This window comes from Molossus molossus, unplaced genomic scaffold (assembly GCF_014108415.1).
Source record: "Molossus molossus isolate mMolMol1 unplaced genomic scaffold, mMolMol1.p scaffold_m16_p_4, whole genome shotgun sequence".
Lineage (NCBI taxonomy): Eukaryota > Metazoa > Chordata > Mammalia > Chiroptera > Molossidae > Molossus > Molossus molossus.
Window position 1 is genome coordinate 56,284,351 of NW_023425377.1, and position 12,790 is coordinate 56,297,140.

At 41.4% G+C, this 12,790-nt stretch overlaps 1 pseudogene; it reads right to left on the reverse strand.

Moving 5' to 3' along the window:
• Window positions 1–2,920: 2,920 nt before the first annotated feature.
• On the reverse strand, window positions 2,921–4,542 carry LOC118643494 (annotated as a pseudogene).
• Between the last annotated feature and the right edge of the window lie 8,248 nt (window positions 4,543–12,790).

The window sequence follows — 12,790 nt, forward strand, 5'->3', positions numbered from 1 at the left end:
CCTACTGTCCCATGAATGAAGTAGCTTATTCCCCACCCACTGACTGGCACAGTCTCAATAGGTGTCAGCATACCGTCTGCCTCACTCACCTTCCCAATGCAGGGACCCAGAGGCCAAAGCAGGTCAGGCCCAGGGTAAAGGTGGTAGAGAGGAAACATTGCTCTTAGATCCATGTTTCTGGGGCCCGGGGCCAGTCCCAGCCTTCACACTCCAGAGGTAGGAGCTATCAACTTCCACAAAGGCAGGCCAAGGGTCACTAGAAACAGCTTTTCTCAAGGAAGGCAGGGTAGGAGCAGAAAGACTAAAGGTCACTGAGCAAAAACTCTTCATGGGTAAGTGGGGAAGTCAGTCCCTCTGGATCTAGAGAAAGTGACTATAAGGGCTTCTCACTCTCAATGCCACTGACCTTTGGGCAGGAGGGTTCTTTGTGGTGGACACAGTATTATGCATTGTAGTATTTTTAGCAATATTTCTGGCCACCCTTTCCAGCTGTGACAGGCAAATATCTCTTCATATATTCCCAAGCGTCCCCTGGGGACAAAAGTGGTCCATGGGAGAACCCCCACTTTGCAGAACCAAGCCTGGAAAGAGCGGGTGCTTCCTTGCCCTGGTTCTTGTGCTGATGTTAAAAGCCTTCAGGTCACATCCATTTGGGTATTCAGGGAGTCTGCTGTTTTATGCACTGTATTTCCTCTGCCTGGAATTTTCTGTCCCCTGACCCAAAGCCTCACATGCCATCTTCCACACATTACTTCTCACAAAGTGTATTCTGTGGGTCCCCATCTTAGGAATGTAGCTGCCATGAGTGCCATGGTGTGCTGAATAATGACCCCCCCAAGTTGTCCATGTTTTGATTCCCAGAGTTTGGGAATATGACCTTGTAGGTGTGCTTAAATTAAGGCTGTGGAGATGAGGAGATTTTCCTGGATTATCTAGGTGGGCTGAGTGTCATCACAAGGCTCCTTACGAGATGGAGGCAGGAGGATTCAGGTTAGAGAAGGAAATGTGAGGATGGAAATAGAGTCAGAGAGAGAGGTTGGAAAATGTTATGCTGCTGGCTTTGAAATCGGAGAAAATGTCTGAGAGCCAAAGTGGGCAGACAGTCTCTAGGAGCTGGAAAAGGCATAGACGTGGATTGGCTCTTAGAACCTCCAGAAAGAAGACAGCACTGCCAATACCTTGATTATAGGACTTCTCCCCTCCAGAACTGTAAGATAATAAATATGTGATGTTTTAAGCTACTAAAGTTGTAGTAATTTGTTACAGCAAACGCAGGGAATTCATATAGGCACTTTGAAACTCCAAGTCAAGGAGAGCTGCTGGGTGGTAGGGCTGGCATTTGCCTCTCTTGGCATGAGCTATGGTGCACAGCGGTGCTGTTGTCTCCCACTAGGTGGGGAGGATTCAATGTACAAAGGTTGGAGGTCAGGGCTTGAGCAGACCAGAGTTTCTCATTCTTAGAACACTGAGAAAGAGAAGCAGACAAACTTTTTAAAAAAGTTATGCTAATAGCCCTGGCCAATTTGTCTCAGAGGTTAGAGTGTCGGCCCATGCACCAATTATTCGCAGGCTCCATTCCAGTCAAGGGCACATACCTCGGTTGGGATTCATCCCCGGCTCTGATTGGGGTCCTGCGGAAGGCAACCACTTGATGTGTCCCTCTTGTGTTGGTCTCTCTTTCTCTCTCTCTTCCTCCCTCCCTCCCTCTCTTCCTCCCACTCTATCTGAACAAAAATGGAAAAATATCCTCAGGTGAGGGTTTAAAAAAAGTTATACTAATAAAGCCCTGGCCAGTTTGGCTCAGCAGTTAGAGCATCAGCCTGCAGTCCAGAGAGACCCGGGTTTGGTTCCTGCTAAGGGCACGTACCTTGAGTGCAGTTTGTCCCTGGCCCTGGTTGGGTCGTGCAGGAGGCAGCCACTCGATGTGTCCCTTTCACGTCGATGTTTCTCTCTCTCTCTCTCCCTCCCACTCTATGTGAACAAAAAATGGAAAAATGTCCTCGAGTGAGGATTAAAAAAAAAAAGTTATACTAATAAAGACTAAAAAGCCCCAGTTGTTACTTAACATAGAAAACTTTGAAGGGCTTCCCACATTCAACATGTCCTGGGCCAATTCCTTTTTCTCCCCTCTCTGAGAGAGGACATCTTTGATTTTTATAGCTAATGTTAAAGGGAAAAATGAGCTTTTTGTTGCAGAAGTTCACTGTTAAATGGACACATAGTCTATGAAGCATCTCCAGCCCTTTCACCAGTAGCTAAAATACCAAAGGAGGGTTTGTGTGGCCTCTGCCTTATTCCAGAGAAAGGGACCAGGAACAGAACCTTGAAAAATGTCCTTTTCTCAAATATGATGAAAAGCATGTGTATAGGGAGAACAGGACACAAAAGGGTTGTGTCTCTGAAACAATGGAGGCCTAATGAAAGGAATGGCTAGGAAGGCTAAGAGTGAGGGGCAGCTGTTAGATTTCAATCTGGAGCCAGTGCAGGATTTCAGGAGTGGAAGGTGACAAGGAATAGGGCAGCGGGGAGTAAGGCAAGAAGGGATCAGAGATACTGGGTTTCTTTGGGTCAGGGAGACTTGAGAGCTGTGCTTGACATTTATCCATTGCCAAAGGGAGTGGCTGTGGAAACAGGGAAAGGAGGATAATAGGTAGTGAGAAAAGAATAGTAATGAGCATATTAATCATGTTTGTGGAGTTTTGTTTTGTTTTTGCGAAAGAGCATGTTTTATTGAGAAGAGAGCACTGCATGATGGGCATCCTATACATCATGCTGAGAAAGGTACACGGTACACAGGATACTTTGATAATAAAGCTCAACTGGAACATGGGTTCCTCTGACAACTTTTCCAACCTCATTCCTCCAAATTCCAAGGGGTCAAAGCACTCCCAACCATTTCCTTGAAAACAACTGTGGTTTGCTAGAGATAGAGCCCCTCGGGGATGCCTTTTTGTTTTTTATAAAGAACATTTTATTTAGATTTTTTTTTGAAGTCTTCATTTGTTACTTTTATACTATGTTTCTCAAGGCCATCAGACCAGCTTTTGTACAGATTGCCTTGATGTTAGCACCAGAGAAGTTTGGGATCATGATAACTTTTACATCTCCCTTTAAATCAAACCCATCCAACTCTCCAACAGTTCCAACTGTTCCAACATTGTTTGCTGAATTTCTCTCTCACCATTGGAATCTGAGTCATATCTTTTTGTCCCAATGGCACCAATTTCATCAATAAACATGATGGATGGTATATGCTCTTCAGCAGCTCAAAACAATTCTGGAATGAGTTTAGGCTCATTGCCTAGGTACTTCTAAGTCACTTCAGAGCCAACCACTCTCAAGAAAGTGGCCAAGGTTTGGTTTGCTACTGCTTTGGATAATAAGGTTTAACCTGTGCCAGGTGGACCATAGAAAATGACCTCCACAGGGGACTTTAAACCCATCTCTTCATAATATTCAGGGTGAGTGAGAGGAAGTCCCAGATTCCATAATTTCCTAGATTTGGTTGTCCAACCCCCCAATGTCAGCACAGGTCTCCTGTGAGGCTTTTCCCACCTTCATCACTGTGATCAAGGGATCCGTGTCACCCATCAGCACCCCTATCTTGGCATGCACCCTGTGGTTAAGCCAAACAGAGCAGCATGGTTTCAGCAGATCCTTGTCTACAAATGAAAGAATGCTAACATAGTGTTCTGAGCTCACAAATGTAGACATTATGGTGTGATTGTCATCAATGATCTCTTCTAAGGTTCCTCCTGATATTGGGGTCCCCCCCAGATCATCTACTTTTGATCTTTCTTCACCTTGTTTTTCTTCTAAAGGCTTCATTTGTTCTTGATTTCTAATGAATTCTTCATCCATGACAGAGAGTGTTTAATTCTAACTTCAGTAATTTTAACTGGCACTGAGTATGAGGTATCACCAGTGGCAGTTTGCATCTGGTCCCTTTTGTTTTAGTCTTATTTTTCCCCACTCTAGTTGGTATGAGAAGTTCTTTTTTTTTTTTTCTAATCCTCACCCAAAGATATGCTTATTGATTTTAGAGAGAGGGGAAGGGAGAGAGAGAGACTGAGAAAGAGAGAAAGGAAAGAAGGGAAGGGAAGGGAAGGGAAGGGAAGGGAAGGGAAGGGAAGGGAAGGGAAGGGAAGGGAAGGGAAGGGAAGGGAAGGGAAGGGAAGGGAAGGGAAGGGAAGGGAAGGGAAGGGAAGGGAAGGGAGGAAGGAAGGAAGGAAGGAAGGAAGGAAGAAAGAAAGAAAGAAAGAAAGAAAGAAAGAAAGAAAGAAAGAAAGAAAGAAAGAAAGAAAAGGAAGAAAAGGAAGGAAGAAAAGGAAAGAAGGAAGGAAGGTCAATTGGGGATGGAACCCACAACCTAGGTATGTGTGCTGACTGGGAATTGAACTCACAACCTTCTGGTATACAGGACAATGCTACAACCAACCGAGCCATGCTGGCCAGGGTGGGAGGCTCATGTTTCTTTTTCTTATCCTTGTCAGCCTTCTTGCCACCTCCAAGACCATGACCACCACTCTGACTTTGACTCATCTTGACTCAGCTGCTCAATCATGTTTTTTACTTTCAGTATTTTATGTTTCTTTGACATCATGGGGCCTTGTTGATCTGGGACTGACTGCCCCGCACAAGGCTAGCTTATTCCTAGAAATAGCAAATGATTCTCCTGGGAGTAGGTTTTTCAAACAACCAAGCCAGAGCTCACACTCCAACTATCTCCTTTATTAGGCTCTCACACTCCATGAGTAAATATTCCCCTGTGCTAATTACCCCAGGACCAGGTATCAGGTAGCTAGGGACAGCACTTGTGCCCTAGAGCCTGCTAAAATTATTCACACTAGCCAATTTCAAATATGCTTACCCTGCAGCAAAGTCAATTAAAATTATCCAATTTGAGAAGCCAAAAGAAAAAACAATGAAGAAAAATAACAGAACATGAGACTCCATAGGGGTACCATCAACTGTAAAACATATATATAATGGGAATCCCAGAGGAAGAAGAGACAAAGAGAAAGACTATTTGAAAAAATAATGGCTGAAACAATCTCAGATAATAACAGTCATTGGTCTATAAATCCAAGAAGCTCAACAAACTCTAAGCAGGATAACAAAGAAATGTTATAATCAGATTGTAAGATAAAGAGAATCTTGAAAGCTGCAAGAGAGAAGTGGTTCATCACATATAAGGGATCTCCAATAAGATTAACAGCCAAGGCCTGGCTGATGTGGCTCAGTGGTTGAACATTGACCCATGCACCAAGAGGTTGTCGGTTCGATTCTCAGTCAGGACACATGCCCAAGTTGTGGGCCCAATCGCCAGTGGCGGGTATGCAGGAGGTGGCCAATCGATGTTCTCGCTCATCGATGTTTCTATCTCTTCCTCTCCCTTCCTCTCTCTCTAAAAATCAATAAAGAAAAAAATTTTTTTTTAAAGATGTAGTTTGTGACAATAGCAATACAAAGGAGGAGGAATGAAGCTGTATATGAACACAGAGTTGTATACTATTGAAGTTAAGTAGGTTTTAATTCAAACTAGATTGTTATAAATTGAAGATATTAATTGTAACCCCCAGGTAACCAGTAAGAAAATAACTAAAAATATATAGAAAAGGAAGCAAGAAAGGAATCAAATGGTACACTACAAAATCAATTAAACACAAAAGAAGGTCGTAGTGGACAAATTGAGGAACAATAAAGGTATAAGACATACCTTTTAAACAAGTAGTAGGATGGAAGAAGTAAGTTTTTCCTTATCATAATAACTTTAAATGTAAAAGGATTAAACTCTCCAAATAGGTTTAGAACAGATACTGACAGAATGGATTTTTAAAAATGTGACTTCACTATATGCTGTCTACAAGGGACTCGCATTAGACCCAAAAGGCTGTAAACAAAATAATTGAAAACGGTATCCTTTTTTTATTTTTTATTTTTCATTGTTGACACTATACAGATATCCCCTATTCCCTGTCCCCCTCCTTTGCCCACCTCTACCCAGCCCCTACCCCCTGCTCCTGGTGGGAAAAGGTATCTATACAAATAGTAACCAAAAGATAGCTGGAATAGCTATACTAATATTAGACAAAAAAGATTTAAAGTAAAATATTGTTACAAGAAATGATGAAGGACATTACCTATTGATTAATGGGTCAATTTATCAAGAGGATATGTTAGCCCTGGCCGGTTTGGCTCAGCGGTTGGAGCGTCAGCCTGCGGTACAGAGAGACCCGGGTTCGGTTCCCGCTAAGGGCACGTACCTTGGTTGCAGTTTGTCCCCGGCCCTGGTTGGTTGTGCAGGTGGCGGCCACTCGATGTGTCCCTTCACATCGATGTTTCTCCCTCTCTCTCTTCCTCTCTCTCCCTCCCGCTCTGCCTGAACAAAAAATGGAAAAAAATGTCCTCTGGTGAGGATAAAAAAAAAAAAAAAGAGGATATGTTAATTACAAACATATATGTACTAAACTACAGAGCCCCAAAATATTTGAACTAAACAGTGGCATAATTGAAAGGGAAAATAGACAATTCTACAATAATAGTTGAAGACTACAATATTCCACTTTCAATAGTACTGTAACTTGACTGATATATACAAAACATACATCAAAAAATTTATTCACCATGACCAAGAGGGATTCATTCTAGGGATGCAAGGCTGGTACAATATTTACAAATCCATAAATGTGATACACCACATAAACAAAATGAAGAATAAACACCACATGATCATATCAATAGATGCTGAAAAAGCCTTCGACAAAATCCATCATCCATTTCTGATAAAAACGCTCAGCAATGTGGGAATAGAGGGATCATATCTTGATATAATAAGGGCCATATATGAAAGACCTACAGCCAACATCATACTCAATGGTCAGAAACTAAAAGCATTTCCCTTAAGAACAGGAACAAGACAGGGATGTCCACTTTTGCCACTTTTACTTAACATACTACTGGAAGTCTTAGGCACAGCAATCAGACAGGAAGAAAAAATAAAAGGGATCCAAATTGGAAAGGAGGAAGTGAAACTGTCATTATTTGCAGATGACATGATATTATACCTAAAAATATTATACCATGATAGAAAACCCTAAAGACTCCATCGAAAATCTACTAGACTTACTAAATGAATTTGGAAAAGTAGCAGGATACAAAATTAACGTCAAGAAATCAACAGCATTCTTATACACCAATGATGAACTCACAGGAAGAGAAACTGAAAAAACAATCCCATTTACCATTGCGGCAAAAAAATTAGGATACCTAGGAATAAAATTAACCAAAGAACTAAAGGACCTATTTGTAGAAAACTACAGAACATTGAAAAAAGAAATAGAGGAAGATATAAAAAAGTGAAAGCACATACATTGTTCATGGATTGGAAGAATTAACATCATTAAAATGTCCATACTACCCAAAGCAATCTATAGATTCAATGCAATCCCCATCAAAATACCAACGACATATTTCACAGAACTAGAACAAATACTTCAAAAGTTCATATGAAACCAAAAGAGTCCCAGAATAGCCACAGCAATTTTGAAAAAGAAGGACAAAGTAGGTGGGATCACATTACCAGATTTCAGGTTATACTACAAAGCGACTGTAATCAAAACAGCCTGGTACTGGCACAAGAACAGGCATATAGACCAGTGGAACAGAACTGAAAACCCAGAAATGGACCCAAGGCAATATGCTCAATTAATATTTGACAAAGGTGGCAAGAGCATACAGTGGAGTAAAGACAGCCTCTTTAATAAATGGTGTTGGGAAAATTGGACAGCTACATGCAAAAAAAAATGAAACTAGACCATCAACTTACACCATACACAAAAATAAACTCAAAATGGATAAAAGATGTAAATATGACCCGTGAATCCATAAAAATTCTAGAAGAAAATGTAGGCAACAAAATTTCGGACATCATACGGAGCAGAATTTTTACTGATACATCACCTAAGGCAACAGAAACAAAGGAAAAAATGAACACATGGGAATACATCAAACTAAAAAGCTTCTGCACAGCAAAAGAAACAACCATCAAAATGGAAAGGCAACCCACTGCATGGGAGAACATAATTGCCAATGACATATCAGATAAGGGGTTAATTTCCAATATATATAGAGTGCTCACACAACTCAACAAAAAGAACATAAAGAACCCAATTAAAAAATGGGCAGAGGAGCTGAATAGACACCTCTGCAAATAGGACATACAAATGGCCAAGAGACATATGAAGAAATGCTCAACATCACTAATCATCAGAGAGATGCAAATTAAAACAACAATGAGGTATCACCTCACACCAGTCAGAATGGCCACCATCAACAAATCATCAAACAACAAGTGTTGGCGAGGGTGTGGGGAAAAGGGGACTCTAATACACTGCTGGTGGGAATGCAGACTGGTGCAGCCACTGTGGAAAATAATATGGTGTTACCTCAAAAAATTAAAAATTGAACTTCCATTTGACCCAGTGATCCCGCTTCTAGGAATATACCCTAAGAAGCCTGAAACACCAATCAGAAAGAATATATGTACCCCCATGTTTGTAGCAGCACTATTTACAATAGCTAAGATCTGGAAACAGCCCAAGTGTCCATCAGTAGACGAATGGGTAAAAAAGCAGTGGTACATATACACAATGGAGTACTATGTAGCTGTAAGAAAGAAAGATCTCCTATCTTTTGAGAGGACATGGAGGGACCTGGAAAGTATTATACTAAGTGAAATAAGCCAAGCAGAAAAAGACAAATACCACATGATCTCACTTATATACGGAATATAATGAACATAACAGTCTGAGGAATACGGTAGACCCAGAAACATGGAAATAGGGCCAGACTGACATCCCTCAGAAGAGGGGGTGGAGGGTGGGAAGAGATAAACCACAGAACTTATATGCATGTATGCATAACCAATGGACATGGACAACAAAGCTGGGGACGGGGCGGGGGTGGGGTGGGGAGGAGGGTGTCAATGAGGTAAAAAAGGAGAAACATCTGTAACAAAAATAAATAAATTAAAAATTTAAAAAAAACAAAACATTTCACCCAACAACAGTAGAATACACATTTTTCTCAAATGCATATAATACATTCCCCAGTATAGACCACGTTAGGCCATAAAACAAGTCTCAATAAATTCTAAAAGATTGAAATAATACAAAGTATCTCCTCTGGACAAAATAAAATGAAGATAGAAATTAGTTACAGAGGGAAAACAACTCAATCTTAAACAACCAATGGATGTCTGGGTCAAAGAAGAAATCAAAATGGAAATTTTAAAATACTTGGGGATGAATGAAAACAAAAACACAACATACTAAAATCTATAGGATGTAGCAAAAGTAGATTTGGGAGAGAAATTTATATCTCTAAGTGCCTATATTAAAAAAGAAGAAAGATATCAAATAGACAACCTAACTTTATACCTTAAGGAACTAGACAAAGAAGAGTAGGCTAAACCTAAAGCTAGCAGAAAGCAGGAAATAATAAAATTGTAGTGGAAATAAGTGGAACAGAGAATAGAAAAACAATGCAGAGCATCAACAAAACCAACAGTTGGTTTTTTAAAAAGATCAATGAAATTGACAAATCTTTACCTAGACTAAGAGAAAAGAAAAAGAAAAAACAAATAACTAATATCAGAAATGAAAGTGAGGACATAACTACTGACTTTACAGAAATACAAAGGTTTATAAGAATAACTATGAACAATTGTATGGCAACAAATTAGATAACCTAGGTGAAATCAACACATTCATAGAAACAAACTACCAAAACTGATTCAAAATAAAATAGAAAAATCCAAGTTCTATGAAACTCTACTATTCCTCTGAATAGGTGGTTTTCAAAGTATTTTCAGAGGCCCAAGGGTTTCCACAAATCTGTGGTGGATTGGGATGAGGTGGGGGTGCTTAGAGGCCCCCAGGTCCTTATTGAACCACACAGCTCTATTTACAGTTTTGACCCTTGAACAACACAGGGTTGAACTGTGTGGGTCTACTTATATGTGGATTTTTTTTTTCAATAAATATACAATCGATAAGAGACAAATGGCAGTGGATTGAATGGAAGCTATACTGATCTTCTCCCAGGACCAAACTGGAATTACAACAAAAATATAGAAAAATCAGCGTAAAAACCAACTGAAGAGAACACTTATAACCAAGGACATAAAGAAGAGACCACATTGCATCTGGTAAGAATTGTGGAGGCTGAGAGGGCTGACTGGGCTCCCACAGGCAACAGCTGAAGTTCCTGAGGGATATCTCTGAGGTTTCCCTCTGAGAAGTCTGGGGTCCAAACCCCAAGCTGGGTGCTCCAGCCCAGAGTGGTGGAACCAGGAAAAGTGCCCACATAACACCTGGATGTGAAAAGCACCAGAGGTTCAGTCCAGCAAGGAGAGATGGCTGGAAACACAGGCACCCACTTGAAGTGGTAGTGCACTAAATCATTTATAGCCACTCACCTTGGGCTCTGGCAGCAGGAGAGCTGAGTAGACTAGAGTTGTGTGAGGAGAGTCCTAGATTCGGGGCTCTGGGGAGAGAGCTGGTAAGGCAGACACCAGAAACCCTGTGCTGAGTCATTCCCCCAAGCTGCAGAAGCCATTATTTCCAGGTAGAGCAACTTTAGCCTAGGGGAAAGCAATTGCCCCACCCATTGGAATTTCTCTCACTCCATATGCTGGGTGGAATTTACATTTAGGGGAGGACTATAACCTGATGCACATTAAGTGACTGAGATTAAAAGTCAGCTTGCAGGTTGACTGATCTCTGGGTGCTTTGAATCTTTGCCTGGCCTGCCACTGGGCTCTTCCCCAGGAGAGTAAAACCCGACCTTAGTGTTACGCTTGGTCTGGTTCATAAACATCCAGCCTCAGCAGAAGGAGCCACAAACTGCGGATCATTGATATCCACAGGAAGATTTTGGCAGGCTCCAAAACCTGATGAAGTGAATTGTGCTTCACATGATAAGCAACTGCACAGCAGCCTGCTTGCTATATTGGGGGTTGAGCATCACTGTCAGCCAGCCAGAAGGTTGAGCTCATGTACAAATGGGCCAATAGCCATCAAAACTCCATCAAAACAGGAAGGCCCATACAAAGTACACAAGAGACATTATTAGAGCATCCAGGTCTGGTGATCAGGGAGACTGCAATGTTGGGTCCCATAGGTCACCTACAACATCAGATCACCCTACCCAGGCTGGGAGTTGTAGCAGATCTACCTAATACATAGAAACAAACATAAATAGGCAGCCAAAATGGTGAAACAAAGAACAAGCCTCAAATGAAAGAATGAGAAAATTTTCTGGAAGAAGGGCTCAATGAAATGAAGATAAGCAAGCTATCAGATATAGAATTCACAGTAATGATTATAAGGATGCTCAACAGCATAAGAAAAAATATAGAAACAATGGAAAATGACCAACGAAAATAAAGAATGACATACCAGAGCCCTGCCCAGATTGCTCAGTGGTTAGAGCATTGGCCCATGGACCAAAGGGTCATGGGTTTGATTCCCAGTCAAGGATTTGTACCTGGATTGCAGGTTCAATCCCTGGTCCTGGTCAGGGTTGTGCAGAAGGCAACCAGTCAATGTGTCTCTCTCACATCGATATTTCTCTCTCTCTCCACCTACTTCCCTCCATTTCACTCTATCTCTATCTAAAACCAATGGGAAAATATTCTCAGGTGAGGATTAACAAAAAAAAAAGAATGATGCCCTGGCTGATTTGGCTCACTGGTTAGAGTGTCAGCCTGCAGACCAAAGAGTCACAGGTTCAATTCCAGTCAAAGGCATGTACCTTGGTTGTGGCTTGGTCCTCGGCCATGGTAGGGTTCATGCAGGAGGCAGTCAGTTGATGTATCTCTCTCACATCAATGTTTCTCTCCCTCTCCTCCCCCATCCCTCCCACTCTATCTGAAGATAAATGGAAAAATATTTCAAGTGAGGATTAAAACAAACAAACAAACAAACAAACAAACAAAAAAACATGGCATAGCAGAAATAAAGAATACATTGGAAGAAATAACCAGCAGATTAGAGGAAGCCAAGGATGGTTTAGTGAATTAGAAGGCAGGATAGAAACAAATTACTCATTGAGAAAACCAAAAAGAAAGAACAGGAGGACAGTTTAAGAGAGCTGTGGGACAACATGAAATGTAACAATAACTGTATCATAGGAGTACCAGAAGATGAATGTGAGCAAGAGTTAGAGAACCTGTTTGAAGAAAGAGCAGAAAACTTCCCTAACTTGGTGAAGGAAAAAGGCACACAAGTTCAGGAAGCACAGAGAGTCCCAAGCAAGAAGAATCTAAAGAGGCCCACTCCAAGACACACCATAACTAAAATGCCAGAAATTAAAGACAAAGAGAGTATCTTAAAGGCAGCAAGAGAAAAGCAACAAGTTACCTACAAAGGAACTGCCATAAGGCTGTCAGCTAATGTCTCAACAAAAACTCTACAGGCCAGAAGGGAATAGCATGAAATATTCAAGACAATGAAAAAACATTGTCTTGAAACTGAGACTACTTATCCAACAAGGCTATTACTAAAAATTGAAGGTGAGCCCTGGTCGGTTTGGCTCAGTGGTTAGAGCATTGGCCTGCGGTCCGGAGAGACCCCAGTTTGGTTCCTGCTAAGGGCTTGTACCTCATTTGCAGTTTGTCCCTGGCCCTGGTTGGGTCATGCAGGTGGCAGCCACTCGATGTGTCCCTTCCATGTCGATATTTCTCCCTCTCTCTCCCTCCCACTCTATCTGAACAAAAAATGGAAAA